We start from the raw sequence: 15,659 nt of genomic DNA on the forward strand, positions 1-15,659 counted from the left end.
TTCCACAATTTGGAACTGGCTCTGTGCGGAAATGCTCTCACTGTGGGCCTGCACCGTGCAGTTGGCCGTGTGGGAGGAGCTCACTGCCGGAGTGTGGAAGGCTACCTTGGGAAGACTCTAGCTGCCCTGCCCGGCTCCAATAAGCCACCTCTATCTGGGCCTGCCCCCCGGGCCAAGCTTTACCCAGTGGGCAGACTCACCCGTGGCTCTATTTCAGTCCGAGTCTCTCAATGCCTCTCCTTCTTAACTCCTGGGTTCTGGAGCGACAGGGGGTGCAGTCTCCCTCTAGGCCGCCATCTTGGATCCAACCGCTTTCTTGGTAGAATCACCACATTCATAAGTAGCTCACTGATGCCTACTATACAGATGTTTTATGCAATCTGCTCTCTAGGCATTAAAACGACACCATATGTTCACAGCATAATTTTGTCAGTTTTACAAAACTATAAAATCCATTCAAAATAAAATTTATGAGAGCTAATTGATCATGCTGTGCATGCTTCCAAGTTTCAGTGAAAAGATGGCTCATATTTTACTTCCTTTGCTGCAGCACAGTTTGTTGCATGGCGAAGGCTTCTTTTTCCTTAAAGACTTTTTCCAGGACTCACTTACATTGTTTTTTTCATTATATCCAGTCTTGAAATAATCATAAAATTGTCCTTTGCACTCAAGATCAAGGTCATTGCCCACAGGTTCACAGCTGAAGGGGTCACCATCTCTGTTGGTGTTATTCGCTTTCTCCTCACTTAACCTGGCCTTTTCCTGAACATCAAGCGACCTGACATTAGTGACAAAGATTTTGTTGGCAGGTATCTGGCCATCACTCTTGTAAATGGGTGCCCCACCTACATCAACATCCACCTGGTGGGAACAACTGGGCAAAGGCAGAGGGAGAGAGGAAGAGGAGGAGGAAGAGGAAGAAGAAGAAGAGGAGGAGGCACTTCCCACACTGGCATTGACAGAAAGGGGTAAATTCAGGTAGTGACCACCACATTCTTGGTAAAAGCAGCAGGCACGAAACTTTTCACACTACCTTTTGGCCATCCGTGGTCGTTTTCGGTAAGGACAGTCTTGAGCCATAAACCACTCCTGGCAGAGGTGCCACTGAAGGAGCAGGGGGGAATGCACCAGTTATTCTGCATGATGATTTTTCCGTGGATTCTTTTCATCAAGTTGTTTATAAGGACAGATCTTCAGATATCTTCAGGATCATCGATAAAGATAAACTTTAACTTTTCTAAGGACATGTAAGGGATGTGGGCTCGGTCCTCAAAAATTGAGATGGTTTCATGGCTACAGCTGCTGAGTGGTGGGTGAAAGTCCTGTTCTTCCACATACTTCCTCTTAAAGTATGTGGTCTTGGATGTTGTGATAGGATTTGAAATTCCCCTGTAATGTGATCCTGCCAGTGGGGGACCAGCTCCCAGGTCTCCCTGCAAAGGAGCCTGTGTTGGCTCTGGTTGGCTCTGGCCTCTGTAGCTGTCAGCTTCCTCTAGTGTTTGGTACCCAGCATTTTCAGCATCACCTTTGGAGACAATGGGCTCGCAGAATCTATTCATGGACAAAACCAGAGTCATTTCTGACAGCCTCAGATCGCGGGGTCAGTGGGGAGGCGGCAGCCGCAGCGCTCCGGCTGCGCTGGTCGGCTCTGGGCTCAGCGCCTGCCGGACCACCGGTGCACAGTAGCGCCGGTCCCGACCTGGCCGGCGCGGTCTGCGGGGACCAATGGTGCGCGCGGGTGAGGGTCCGGGCAGGTCCCGCCGCAGCGACTGGGGCGCTGCGTCGCGGTCGCTGCAGACGGTTATGGTAATAAGCGGCTCTGTCTAGCGAGGAGCGTGTGAAACCCGTCAATACTCTTTGCCATTTCCCCGTGGATTTCCGAGGAGCGGTTCTGCAGGATGCCCCCAAGGTGAGAGAGGGATCATGACAAGCGGCGCCCGCTCTGCCTCCCTCCCTCTGCTCCCACCGCCGCCCCACCGCTCCTCGGGCAGCACCCAGGGCGCCTTCCCCTCACTCCCACCTCCAAACCGCCACCTCCGAGCTAAAGTTAATAGAGAATAAAATAACAACACAAGGAATTGATGAAACAGAGTTGGTTCATTGTCACAATAGTCCGGACTGAACCCAGGGCATGCTGTCTTCTACCACTGATCTATATCCCCAGCCCTAAAAGTTCATTCTTTGAAAAGGTAAATGAGACTGATAAACTCCAAGCTAAACTAACCAAAAGAAAGAGAAAGATGAAAAACAGGAATATTACAATAGGCATGACTGATCATCAGGGATTATTTTGAAAACACATTTTCTAATAAGTTGGAAAATCCAGAAGAAATGATTAATTTCTAGATGCAGATGATTTACCAAAATTGAACTAAGGCGACAACCTAAACAGATCAATAGCAAGCAATGAGATTGAAGTAATAAGAAGTATACTAACAAAGAAAAGCCCAGGAGCAGATGGGTTTACAGTTGAATACCAAATCTTTAAAGAAGAACTAACAACAATTCTCCTCAAAATATTCTGTGAAATAGAAATATAGGGATCACTTCCAAAGTCATTGTTTGAAGCCAGAATCACCCTGATACCAAAATCAGACTAAGGACACATCAAGAAAATAAAATTACAGATCAATATCCTTAATGGACATAGTCACCAAAATCCTTAATAAAAGACTTGCAAACCAAATTTCAACACACATTCAATTAAGGGATGCAAAAAGTGTGGTTCAATATTGGCATGTCAATAAATGTAATAAGGACAAAATTACATGATCATCTCAATAGATGCAGAAAACCTTTGAAAAAATGTGACACCCCTTATGGAAAAATTAAAAAAAAAAAAACTGAAGAAATTGGGAATAAAAGGAAATTACTTCAACATAATAAGTGTTATAAATGACAAACCCAAATCCAACATCATAGTGAATGGGGAAAAACTGAAAACATTTCCTCTAAAATCAGGAACGAGACAAGAATGTCTGTTCTTATCATTCTATTCAATAAAGTAATTAACATTTTAACTAGAGAAATTAGGAAGAGAAATACAAGGGAAATATAAAAAATAAATAAAAGAGATACAAATAGGAAAGCAAGAAGTCAAATTATTCCTATTTGTAGATGACATGATCCTATACTTAGAAGACCCTAAAGGTTCAACCAAAAGACTTTAGATCTGCTAAACAAATTTAGCAAAGTATCAGGAAACAAAATTAACATATAAAAACCAAAAGCTTTTCTATACACCAATAATGGATCTACTGAGAAAAAGAAAAAGAAACAAAACAAAAGACAGGAAAACCATTCCATTAAAAATAACTTTTAAAAAACTAAGAATAAAACTGAACAAGAAAGTGAAAGATCACTACAATGAAAATTATAGAACACTGAAAAAGAAAATTGAAGGCAACACTAGAAGATGAAAAGACCTACCATGTTCAAGGCAAGAGTAGACAGAATTAATATCATTAAAATAGCCATATTAATAAAGGCAATCAACAGACTCAATGCAATACCCAACAAAATTCCAAAAACATTCTTCCTGAACTAGAAAAACAACCCTGAAATTAATATGAAAGTACAAAAGACCCAGAATAACCAAAAAAAAAAAAAAAAAAAAAAAACCCTAAAGGGGAAAAAAAAAAAAAAAAACAATGCTAGAGGCATCACAATCTCCAATTTCAAATTATATTATAGAACCATATAACAAAACATGGTACTGGTATAAAAACAGACATGTAGAACAATAGAACGGAATAGAAGATGCAGAGAAAAACCTGCTCGGTTACAGTCATCTGTAAGGTTCCAAAAACACACACTGGAGAAAAGATAGCTTGTTTTAACATATGATCCTGGGACAACTGAATATCAACGTGTAGAACAAAACTAGATTCCTATTTCTTATCCTGTATAAAATCAACTCAAAATAGCCTAAAACCGAGGTAAAAGACCAGAAATATTACAACTGCTAGAAAAAAACTCAGGATCAACACTCCAATATGACACAAGAAACGACTTCTGCAATAGAACTCCTAAAGTTCAGGAAATAAAATCATAAATTAACACACGAAATGGCATAAAATTTGGAAGCATCTGATCAGCAAAGAAAAAGAGAGTGAAGAGACAGCCTATTGAATGAAAAAAAACCCTTGACACATATTCTTCCAACAGACGATTAATACCTAGAATATATAAATAAAAAACTCAAGACCAAAAAAAAAAAAAAAACCCAACCCCCAACCCATTCAATATTTTGGTAAATTTATTAAACAGATACATAAGAAGTATTACGACATGGCCAATAATTATACAAAAAATATGTTCAACATCTTGGCCATCAGGGAAATGCAAATCAAAATTACATTGAGATTCCATCTCACTCTAGTAGGAGTGCCAATCATCAAGAATAGAAAAACAATTAAAAGGAGGGTGAAGTAGGAGAAAAAGTGTCTCTTATAGATGGTACAAATGTTTAGAAATCACTACGGAAATCAGTATGAAGTTTCCTCAAAAAACTAAAAATTGAAATATCATATAATCCAGTTATACTAGTCTTCTGTATTTACCGAAAAGAGTTCAAGTCAGAATACTTCAGAGATACATGCTTACATGTTTACCATAGGACAATTCTCAATCACCAAGTTATGGAATCAGCCGGAGCACCCATTAACAGATGAATGGATAAAGGAAATGTGGTATATACACAATGGAGTCCATCAACATTTAAAAAATATTTTTTAATAAAAGAAGAGGTGAGGACTGGGGTATAGCTCAGTTGGTGCAAGGTAAGCACAAGGCCCTAGGTTCTAGGTTCAATCCCCAGCACCACAAAAAAAAAAAAAAAAAAAAAAAAAGAGGTGAAAGAGTTGGAGGCATAGCTTAGTGGTTGAGCTTTTGTCCCATATTTGAGAATCCCTGTGTTAAATCCCCAGCACCTCAAAAGAAAAGAAAGAGAGAGAGAGAGAGAGAGAGAGAGAGAGAGAGAGAGAGAAAGAGAGAGAGAAAGAAAGAAAGAAAGAAAGAAAGAAAGAAAGAAAGAAAGAAAGAAAGGAAGGAAGGAAGAAAGAGGGGAAAGGAAGAAAGAGGGGAAAGGAGGAAGGAAGGAAGAAATCCCCCATGCCTTATAGGAAAACCAATAGCAAAACTAAAAGTGGGAATAGATTGGAAGACTTCTCAGTTTGCCCTCTTGCCATAGGGCTGTACCCATTAACTGATAAGCTTTCTTTTCTCTCCTGAGTGCCTAAAGCAATCATTTAAATTACACAGCATCACTTTCTATACATGTCCACTGTGACATAAAGTACTACAACAAGGAACCCTTCAGTCTGATGTGCAAAAAGAGACCAACTGGATAGTTAAAAAATTTTAAGCATAATTTTACTGCACAATAAAGACTTGATTTTCTCAAAAATATTATTTTCTTCCTCCTGAAAAGGACTACTTCAGCACATCACAACTCTGGCATAATTGACAATAAATCTTCCAGTGGCTCCATAGTATGCTGGGTCCTTACTGGATCATAGAAGAATAGCAGAAAATTTCCTAAACAATCAACACTTTCAAGCACATCTTTGTAATGGAAGAAGACATTACTTTTTCCCTCTTGTGGAGCAGGTTTCAAAAGGATAATAACTTTCTATAGTATGGTTATCATCTTATATCATCCAGTAACTGTTACTTGTTCTTACTATTTTGATGTTATAACTACTCTGTATTACTACCATTCTAAGTTGATTAGCAGTCATATTGTTTATACATTTATATTTTTAATACAAAAAGCCTCATAAAAGTTTTCAGCCACTAAAACTATATCCAGTAGTATTAAGTCACAGGCAATGCTTATGAATTTCTTCCTAATGGTCCCTTAATGCTAAATTTAATTACCAATAATAATACAAAAGCGGGAACAGATACAGGAATAACATTTTTGTATTCCCTTTACCTCTTCTTTCATTACTGATAAAATTTATATAGAGAGCTAGAGATGTAACTCAGTGGTAGAATGCCGCTTAGCACATACAATCCCCTGGTTACAGTCCCCCGCACAAAAATAAATAACATATGCACACACAAATATGAATATATATGTATAGATGTATACATATGCATATATATTGGGAAGCACTATTATTGTAATTTCATTACTATTTTAAAATTAAGCTCTAGAAGTAAGAATAGATGATGTTCTCTGAAAGCAAATTCTACCAAAGTGTCATCCTGCTTTCATTAATTCAACCTCACCTCAATGAAAATAATTAATTTCAACTGCCCAAAAGAGTTAGCAATTTTCAACCTTACATTTTACTAGGTTTAGTTGCCAATTTAGGAAGCCTAAGTACGCAATGTACCTATATTAATTACCACCCAAAAAAAGTTGGTGAACAAGTCAAGTATTCACTAAGAACTCAGTACATTCACAGTATCACAGTGACTGGCACATAGCAAGACAGTACAGATATTTGTGGATGGATTGATGGAAGGGCAGATGCTGCCTGCAAACAGGCAAGGCATAAAAGAAGAAAAGAAAGAAGAGTGAAAGAATCCTATATCCAGAGTATATAAATAGAATGTAGATAATAATCACAGAATCAGTGAGGTGAGGACCAGTAAGGACCAACTAGAAAAAATACAAGGAGGAAATGGGAATTCAAACAGTTATTTTCAGGTGTTAAATCAAGAGAAACAAATTATGTGCTCTAAGAGGGTAAAACTGCAAAACAAAGGCAAAAAGTCAGGAAAAAGAAATGAAATGCATGTTCATAGAACAGTAAGCAGATTAGTTTAGGAAGGGAATCCTGGGAGGGAAGGCTGCAAAGTCAGCGGGTGATGGCCAGATGCTATGCAGAGTATAAACACTGAGCCTGTTAGCTGCCACCTCTTCTTCCTCATCACTTTTTTAGAAAGCAGTATCCTCCCCCAGTCTCACAGTCACACCCTCATCATATGCTTTACTCATCCAAAATCACAGAAAGCCAAAATCTCCAATAAAATGAATGCTTAAAATCACAGAAATACAAAAAAAAAGAAAGAAAAAGAAAAACATGAAGCATAAGCAATTTGAAAAAAACAACATAACTAATGGCTAGAAATATTAATTTGCAATTCATATCTAGTCAATTTATATACTGCCAAGTTTTTGTATACAATTTTTAGAGTTGATTGGTTCAAGTTTAATTAAAAAAACAAATGAGGTTAGAAAAGGAATCAGTAACAATTAAGTGCTCCTTATGCACCAAGCAAACTCATAAGGACTTTATATATACTATTTCATTTAACCTTAATATTATCAATGTGTAATTGCTCCTCTATCTGCATACATGTAAGGAAAAACTACTTGCGAGTCAAATGGCAAAGCTAGGATGCAAAAAATCTTAGAATAACCATGGTTAGAATAACTACTGCTACCATCATCCAACATATTTTCAGTAACTTTTTACTAGAATCAGGAGGAAAAGCATGAAAAGCACTAGTTCTATTTCAGATAAGCAAGGCTTGTATCCAAATACTTAAACACACTTAAAATTAGGCCAGTCAGTCCTCAGTTCATAAAGCACTGAAGCTACTTGACTGTGATCCAAGCCACTGTCCCAAAGAACCATAAGAAAGGATATTTCAGACTAAACTAAAATAACTTAAGAACAATGCTCTCAACCCAGTATATGCTATCAAATTCTATTCTGATATATGGAATCCAGTAAGGCAATTCTTTAGGAAAAGGATGGAATTCCTATAATCAATCCCCTTTCCTTTTACAGTTAGATTTTCTGGCCTTTAAAAATTCAATGTAATGACTTAACAAGTCATTGTACTCCTAGAGTGGGTCCTTCTTCTACTGATACTGAAATCAAGTTAACCTTTAGAAAGGCCAACATGAGAAGCACAAAATCAAAGTTCTAAAATAGAAGTTTTCAATTAATTACTAGTCCTACAAAAACTCAATAACCCACTTGGTTTTATTTTATACACACTAGCAACAGATTTGGTTTTTAAAGGACATCTCCTAGGTGGGTCTCATAGTAGCTTAATACCTTAGGCAAGTTACTTAACTTGTCTGAGCCTTGGTTTGCTCATAAGAAAAGTGAGTATGAGCAGTTATGCTTCAAGACTGTTGAAAGGATTAGAGATAATTATGTAATTCACTACCACAGAGCCCTGGCATTCAGAAATGCAATAAATACAGTTAACATCACAATTCTAGACTTTACAAGCCAATAACAAATTGATGAGAAAAACCAAATTATGAGGAACTGGGGTGCTACGGAAGAAACTAAAGATATCTCTAAAAATAAATAGCTAGCCACAGGAAAGAGTCAAGAAGCTACACAGACACAAAAACTGAGGCCACTAGCCTACGCATTTAAATAGCTGTTGAGGGTATCACTAATATTTTTATAAGTTGTTAACAATGATGTGCCTGAAGATGACATTAAGTCATTTAAAAAAAAGATTAAATTGTTTAATTCCATGTGTTTTAAAAAAAGACAGATAAACATATAATTGACTTGGAAAGATTTTTATCTAAAGTGATTTAACAGGTTGGGGATACAGTTCAGTGTTAGAACACTTGCCTAGTATGCAGGAGGCCCTGGGTTTGGTCCCCAGCACATTAAAATAAATAAATAAATAAATAAATAAATAAAAAGGCAGAAAAACAAATGAAAAATGATTTAGCATCACACATTTTACATGTTAGATATCCAAACTTTAATTAACTGAAAAACTCCATTATTGGACTGGGATTGTAGCTCATACATAGAGCAAATGCTTAGCATGTGTGAGGCCCTGGGTTCAATTGCCAACACCACAGAAAAAGAAAAAGAAGGGAAAAAACCCCCTCTGCTACAAGCTTCTGTTATACTTAATGTGTAAATGAACCTCTTTTTTTCTAATGATCATTGTAAAACATGCATTTTGAACAAACTAACTGAATATTTAAATACAATAGCCTATAACATCATCAAGTTCTTTTTTGTTTTTTCTTTATTTATTTATTTTTTTTTCCTTTTCAGTACTGGGGACTAAGTCCAGCAGGGGAACTCTACTACTAAGATACACCTCCAGCCATTATTATTATTATTATTTTAAAGATAGATTCTCATTAAGTTGTCAAGGCTGTGCTTAATCCTTTTGTTTCAGTCTCCCAAGGAACTGGAATCACAGTTATAAGCCACCTTGCCTGGTCATTGGTTTCCTTTTCTCTTCTTTTCTTTCTTTCTTTCTTTCTTTCTTTTTTAACATTACAGTTATTGCTTCATTGGCAAAGCAAAAAAGACATAATCAAAATACCATAGAGAAAAGACATTTTTGGTAGAATGATTTTTTTGTAGGGAACATTGTCCAGATTAAATAACAACAAAAACATCATGCTAGGCCCCTGTTTTTCTGGGACCACACAGGTTTGCAACTAAGTGGAATAGGTTTAAACATTCCAATTTCCTTTTTGTGCATTTTTAAAAATGTTTTTATTCTATTTGTACATTTTGATAGATCATACATAAATAGGATGTAATCTTTTTTCTGATTATACATATTGCAGCATCACATGTCATGCAGTTATACACGTACATGAGGTAATAATGTCTGTTTCACTCCTCTATCCTTCATACCCCACCACTCCTTCCCCTCCCTTCACTCCCCTCTACCTAATATAAAGTAACTATTCTTCCCTCACCCCTCCTCCCCCAACCTTATTGTGAATTAGCTTCTGCTTATCAGAGAAAACATTCAACCTTTGTTTTTTTGGGTTTGACTTATTTCACTTAGCATGATATTCTCTAACTCCATCCATTTACTAGCAAATGTCAGAATTTCGTTCTTCTTTAAAGCTGAGTAATATTCTTAATAGCTAAAACAAGATAATGTTTTGGTCTCCCACATTGCTAAAGGTTTTATATCTATCAAAGAGACACAAGCATGTGCCATGGAAATCCCTTTTCACTTGAATTTTCTCCCTGCATTTGGAAGGAAGTAAAAAGTGAGAAACATCTGTTCCTTCCTGCAGAGCTATCAACTCTCATCCTATGGTTTAAAAATAAAAGATCTTTATGGAAGGCTACAGATAAAATGATCACCTGCCTTAAAGGCAACTGGCAATTAAAAGATCCAAATACATGCACAAAGTCAAAGAACTTTTTCCCTAGGGACAATTCTAGCTGCCCAAATTCCTGGTAATTTGCAAGACACCCACAAAATAGTAGAGGATAGTAAAGAAGCAAATATAATGGCAGATAACAAGAAATGAGTCAATAGCTGAGAAACAGGCCTGTATCAATCTGGAATCCGTCTACCACCAGAACAGTTTCAATGAAAGCTACCTCAAGAAAATCTGATCCACTTTGGCCAACAATCACCCTTCACCCAGCCCAAGGAAGAACAGATACTCAGTTATTAAAGGAGTACACCTTATTATCAACAGAGTACCTCATCAGTGAAGGCCTGAGAGCCTACAACAATTTTTTAACAGTTTTTACTCTATTGTCTTACAATGCTGAATGTTCAAACACAAGTAATAAAGGGCACCATATATGAATCAGTAGACTCAAGTTTCTATCTCTAATGCATCAGAATGTGACTGTGAGAAAGTTATTTCACTCTTTTTTCTATTTTCATTTCCTACCAGTGTAAGATTAGGTTAAACCCACTGATTTTTTTTTCCCCTGAACAAGTTCGAACAAAGATTAGTACACATAAGCTACTATACAAAAACATATCTGCTGGTCACTGCAGCTACATCTATCAACAAATATCAAGCAGGCAATGTCCACATTAAAACAACTAACTTCTGTTTGTTATGTTTTTGGTACTGGGGATTGAACCCAGGGGCCCTATACTACAGCGCCACATTCCCAGGCCTTTTTATTTATTTTTATTTTAATACAGGGTCCCATTAAGTGCCAAGGCTAGTCTTGAACTTGTGATGCTCCTGCCTCTGCCTCTCCAATAGTTGGGATTATAGGCATAGGCCATCATATTCAGCCAAAAATGACCCTTTACTTTTACTCTGTATAGTTAAAAAAAAAAAAAAAAAGCCGCCTGGAGACATCTAAAAGACCCAGGTGTTACCTAAACAGGGTTCTTTTAAGAGTCCCAAATTTCAGATTTGAAAATACTAGCATAGCAAATTAAAATGATACACAAGTTCCAAGAATATAGTTATTTTAAAAGGAGAAATAAAAACTTCAACATATTTCTTGTCCTATGATGTTTCAGAAGTCTCTTCAATCCTCCTCTGACAATACTTCTTATTTCACTCTACCAACAAGACAAACCACAATCCTTAATGTTCCCAGCATAGTGTCCTGCATATAGACAGACAGGTAGGTAGATAGATTCCCATGGACTATACTTTTTTTTTTTTTCAATATTGGAGAAGGAACCCAAGGCCTTGCTTATCTACACAATAGCTCTAGCAATAAGCTCCCCACCCCCAGCCCTCTGCACTTTCAAGTACCTTTTCTTCACTCATTGAACCTTAGAAAGGCAGAACCATAATTTAATGGTCCATGTATTGGGTTGGGGATGCAGGGCACTGTTAAAGCTCTTGGTTAGCATACATGAGGCACCGGATTGGATACTTATCACTAAAACAACAAAAACAAAAACGAAAGAAAGTCTATGTATAGTCTAGCATATTTCCTGGCACAATGTGACTGCCCAGTATGTATGTATGTGTGTGTGATATGTACATATGTGTGTAAATGCATACACATAAACCCACACATATATACATGTATACATGCATATCCAGATGTATGTATAAACACAGATGTGTATATATACATATCTGTATCCTAAATGAATGAAGTAAATTCTTAGTCTAGTAGGAATAGCAATCACTAATATTAATTGTTGATCTTTTTTAGTGAAAATATTTTTTATTGGTTCTTTCTAGTTACACATGACAGTAGAATCCATTTTGATATAATTATACAAGCATGGAATATATCTCCATTATGGTGAATAATTTTTGTTTTTAGAAAACTATATAAATGAATGATATCTAAAAAGAAGATACATGGGGGTTGTGGCTCAATGGTAGAGTGCTCACCTATCATACATGAGACCCTGGGTTCTATCCTTAGCACCACATAAAAATAAAGTAAATAAAAAAACCAACAAATATATCCAAGGCATTCACTGAGGGAAGAGCTGGGTTGAAAAGTACACGTTCTGGAAGCCATCCGCAGTCCCAGGCACTCCAGACGCCTTGGCTGCCAGAGCCGGGAAAGGCCACCATTACTGTTTGCAGCTGCGCGGTGCTCCAGCAGGTTGGCGGAGCCTCCCGCCCCCGGGAAGCCAGCACCCAGCTCCTGGGTCCAGTAGGCTGAGTGGCTGGAGGCCCCCTGCGAGGCTGCCTTCAGTCCAGAGCTTCTTGGCTGGGGCGACTGCTGAGTCCAGGGCGGTTCTGCGGTCCCCGCTCAAGGAGGACTCCAGTCCTGGGGCTCTGGCTGGGGACTGAGACCTGGAGTGATTGGGTGAGCTGAGCTGACAGGTGGTGGTCTTGATGTAGCAGGGGGTAATGAGCGGGTAGGGCTGGGCGCCGTGCTGCCAGGCAGGGAGGCGGCTACTGCGGGGACATTGGGTCAGTGCATCTGCTCCCCCGGCTTTTCATCCAGACTCTGCAGTGACCTCTCCCACCTCTGTGCCCCACTCTTCCCCTGGAGAACCTCCGGGAGCATCCTCAAAAGCATCCTCCTCTGTTTCTTCATCCGTGTCCTTAGCTTCTCTCACTGAGACTGGGACTGCGTCCTCCTCCGCCCGGCCTCGGAAAATGGGAAGGCTGTGGAAGAAGGCGAGTCTGCGGCTGGCGACTGGGCCGGCGGTAAGCTGGGCGCCTCCGAGGCGAGTAGGTCATTGGGTGCTCCGGCACCCTGGACTTGGTGGTCTGGCTTTCGGGAAGGTCGGAGAGGGCGGACAGTGCCTGCTCTGTGTCCGGACTGCCCGGGACCTCCCCTGCTCCTCCACTCGGTCCTAGCAGAAAACCATGGAGTCCCAGGAAGGCCCCGGGTTGAGGGCAGGCGGCAACAGGGGGCGCTGCAGGTTCCTCGGATGTCTGAGAGCAAATCTTGCTCCGCAGCGGAATGGAAGCTATAGGAGTCCGTGTCTGAGCCCGAACTGGTCCTTTGTCCATCCTGCGCTCCTGCCACAATTTCCAAATCCTCCGCGACAAACGGGACCCCCTAACCCAGCTTCAGCAGCCCTAAGACCACCAGGACGGGTTATCTCAAAAGGGTCCGCACACTCGGTATCCGAAAGGCCCGTCTTATCAGCAGACAGGCTGAGGTCCTGGGTCTTGGTGACCAGGGAATGAGCGCTGTCCAGCTCCCCGTCTGCAGGGTCTGGGAGTCCAGCACATCCTCGCGGGAGCCGCCAGAACCTTTCCCCTTGGAGAGGTTCTTCCTAATTCGCAGGTTGGAAAACACCTAGGCTCTGGAGTCGGACTTGCTCTTCTTTTTGCCAGGTTCCCCGCCGCTACCCTCTCCCCCCTTGCTGTGTCTACCCAGCGGCTTCTTGTCCAGTTCCCATCTTTGCGGCTTTCACATCCCTGGGCCCCACAGCATCCTCGGCGCCGCAGCCACCGCCTTCGTGTAAGGCATCACCTGCGCTGCTCTTCAGCTTCCCTTCCTGGTTCCCGGTGTTGCAATCTCGCGCTGCAGCCGCTGCACCTCGGGTACGCAGGCCATCTCCGCCCTCCTCAGCCCCTGGCCCGGGCCAGGGGAGTCTCCAGGGCACGTCAGGCAGCTGGGCGAGCGGGGGAGAAGAGGCCAACAAGCACCAGGCTGGCCCCACTGACATCTGCTGCGGCTTTGCGTAATACGCGGCAGCTCGGGAGGCTGCCTTCGCTGCGGTTGCAACCCGGGCGGGTTGGGCGCGAACATGCTCAGTACTGCGCGCGGCGCTCGCCAATGACTGTGCGGGAGGAAGCTTGGACCTGGCTCCCCGCCCGCTGCTGCCAGTCCCTTGGCCCCCCTCTCGGCTCTTCGCTGAACCCAAGCGCGACAAATATTTCCTCTATCCTGGGAACTTTAATTTTCACGGTGCAAATAGAATGCACTGCCTCTTTTCCAATAGTTCCTCGGTTGGAAGATGGACGCGAACTTCAAAGTTCTGGACCTGGAATGAAAAAAATTAAAGAGAAAAGAAAAAAAAAATTAAACAGTAAAAAACTGAAGCCCAGTTCTAATTTAAAGGTGGCATAATACTTTTGTCATTTACACAACCCTTAACCCCAATTTGCCTGCTTCTGTATGGCTCTTCAATAAATATTTGCTGAATGAATGGATTGCTGTTTCTTGAATAATTGAATATCTCCTTGAACTCTTTAATGTGCTTGAGCATATGGCTTAGGGAAGGTTACCTTACATGGTTATACACATGTTTTACACAGACCTTGCTTCTCCAGAACAGGACATTAGCTGTCATTTCCAAAGTTGGTATTTCAAACTTTAGACAAAGAGGAGGTGGGAGAAGCAGAAAATACTGAGATTAGAGTTGATTAAAATGCTAATCTCTAAAATTCTATGTATTTATCATATAAATCAAACAGCATTTGTATTCCAAAAGAGTACATATACTATAACTTCCAGGAGGTCAACCTCATCAATATTAAACATGTCACCATTGTGGTCGCCTACCAAAAGGAAAAAGACAAAAAGGAAGCACTCTTGGCACAAAAATGTGACATTAGATATTATGCTTTAAACCACCACTTTCCCAAGCAAATCCTTCCAGGCACACTTTATTCTGTACCAGGACTTCTTAACATTCTATCCTCAATATTACCATAAACACTTTCCTTCACAGTAAATTTTCATTACTTTAATTACTTATCACATTTAGTTAACTTTGTTTTAAAAAATATTGTAAAACATCATTGGATTTGAAAGAAATTCCAAGCAGTAAATTGAGATTAAAGTGTAATTACTCAATAATTTTATAATTTTATAGAAGTTATGTGTTAACTACTTTGAAAATATGGAATAGTAAATCCAGAGAAGGGAAATGTAGAACATGTTATATGATGCATTTTAAATGCAGCAAGCAAATGTGTAGTCTTCTGTTGTATACTATGAACCAACATTTTTAAGGTCTCTCCTTTAACATCTTTATAAAGAAAAAGAAAGTTGATCTTACAAGTCTTTGATGGAAAAGCATAGTACTATCTGTTTTCAAACCATAATCTTAAAAATAAATGTAACTTCAGGGCAGGTAGCCAGTTGTCCTTAGGTGGCCCTTTTGAGCAAATGGTTTGGAGAAATCAACTTTAATAACTTTGCCAGGGTAATATCCCAGTCTCCAAGCGATTCCAGAATGCTTTGTTTCACCTCTTTCACAAAACTGTGACTTCCTACAATTCAGGCTCCCCAGAGGGCACAATTTACCTGTGGATATTAGAATTTTCTGCTTCTTTGCTGAGGTACTTTGAATCTTTATTTCTTTAACAGAACATCTTTGATTCTAAATTATTTGTTCCCTTACTACTTTCTTCTGTGATATATTCTAGAACAGACAAAAGGCAGGGAAGAATGGAGAATGGGAGAGGGGAGTGAGTGAGAGGGCTGTTGATTTTTTTCACATCCTTTGAATGTGAGACAATAGGCAGGAGTTGTGCTGCAGATCACAGTTGACAAAGCTCTATTACGTGCAAAGTCTTATTTGAAACT

The 15,659-nt window shown here is 39.8% G+C and overlaps 2 pseudogenes; both read right to left on the reverse strand.

Moving 5' to 3' along the window:
* Nucleotides 1–525: 525 nt before the first annotated feature.
* On the reverse strand, nucleotides 526–1,577 carry LOC124962192 (SERTA domain-containing protein 4-like; annotated as a pseudogene).
* Nucleotides 1,578–1,601: 24 nt separating this feature from the next.
* Nucleotides 1,602–15,659, reverse strand: part of LOC124961255 (formin-2-like) — a 29,765-nt pseudogene continuing 15,707 nt past the window's right edge.

The sequence above is a fragment of the Sciurus carolinensis genome, chromosome 12 (genome assembly GCF_902686445.1).
Source record: "Sciurus carolinensis chromosome 12, mSciCar1.2, whole genome shotgun sequence".
In the NCBI taxonomy this organism is placed as follows: domain Eukaryota; kingdom Metazoa; phylum Chordata; class Mammalia; order Rodentia; family Sciuridae; genus Sciurus; species Sciurus carolinensis.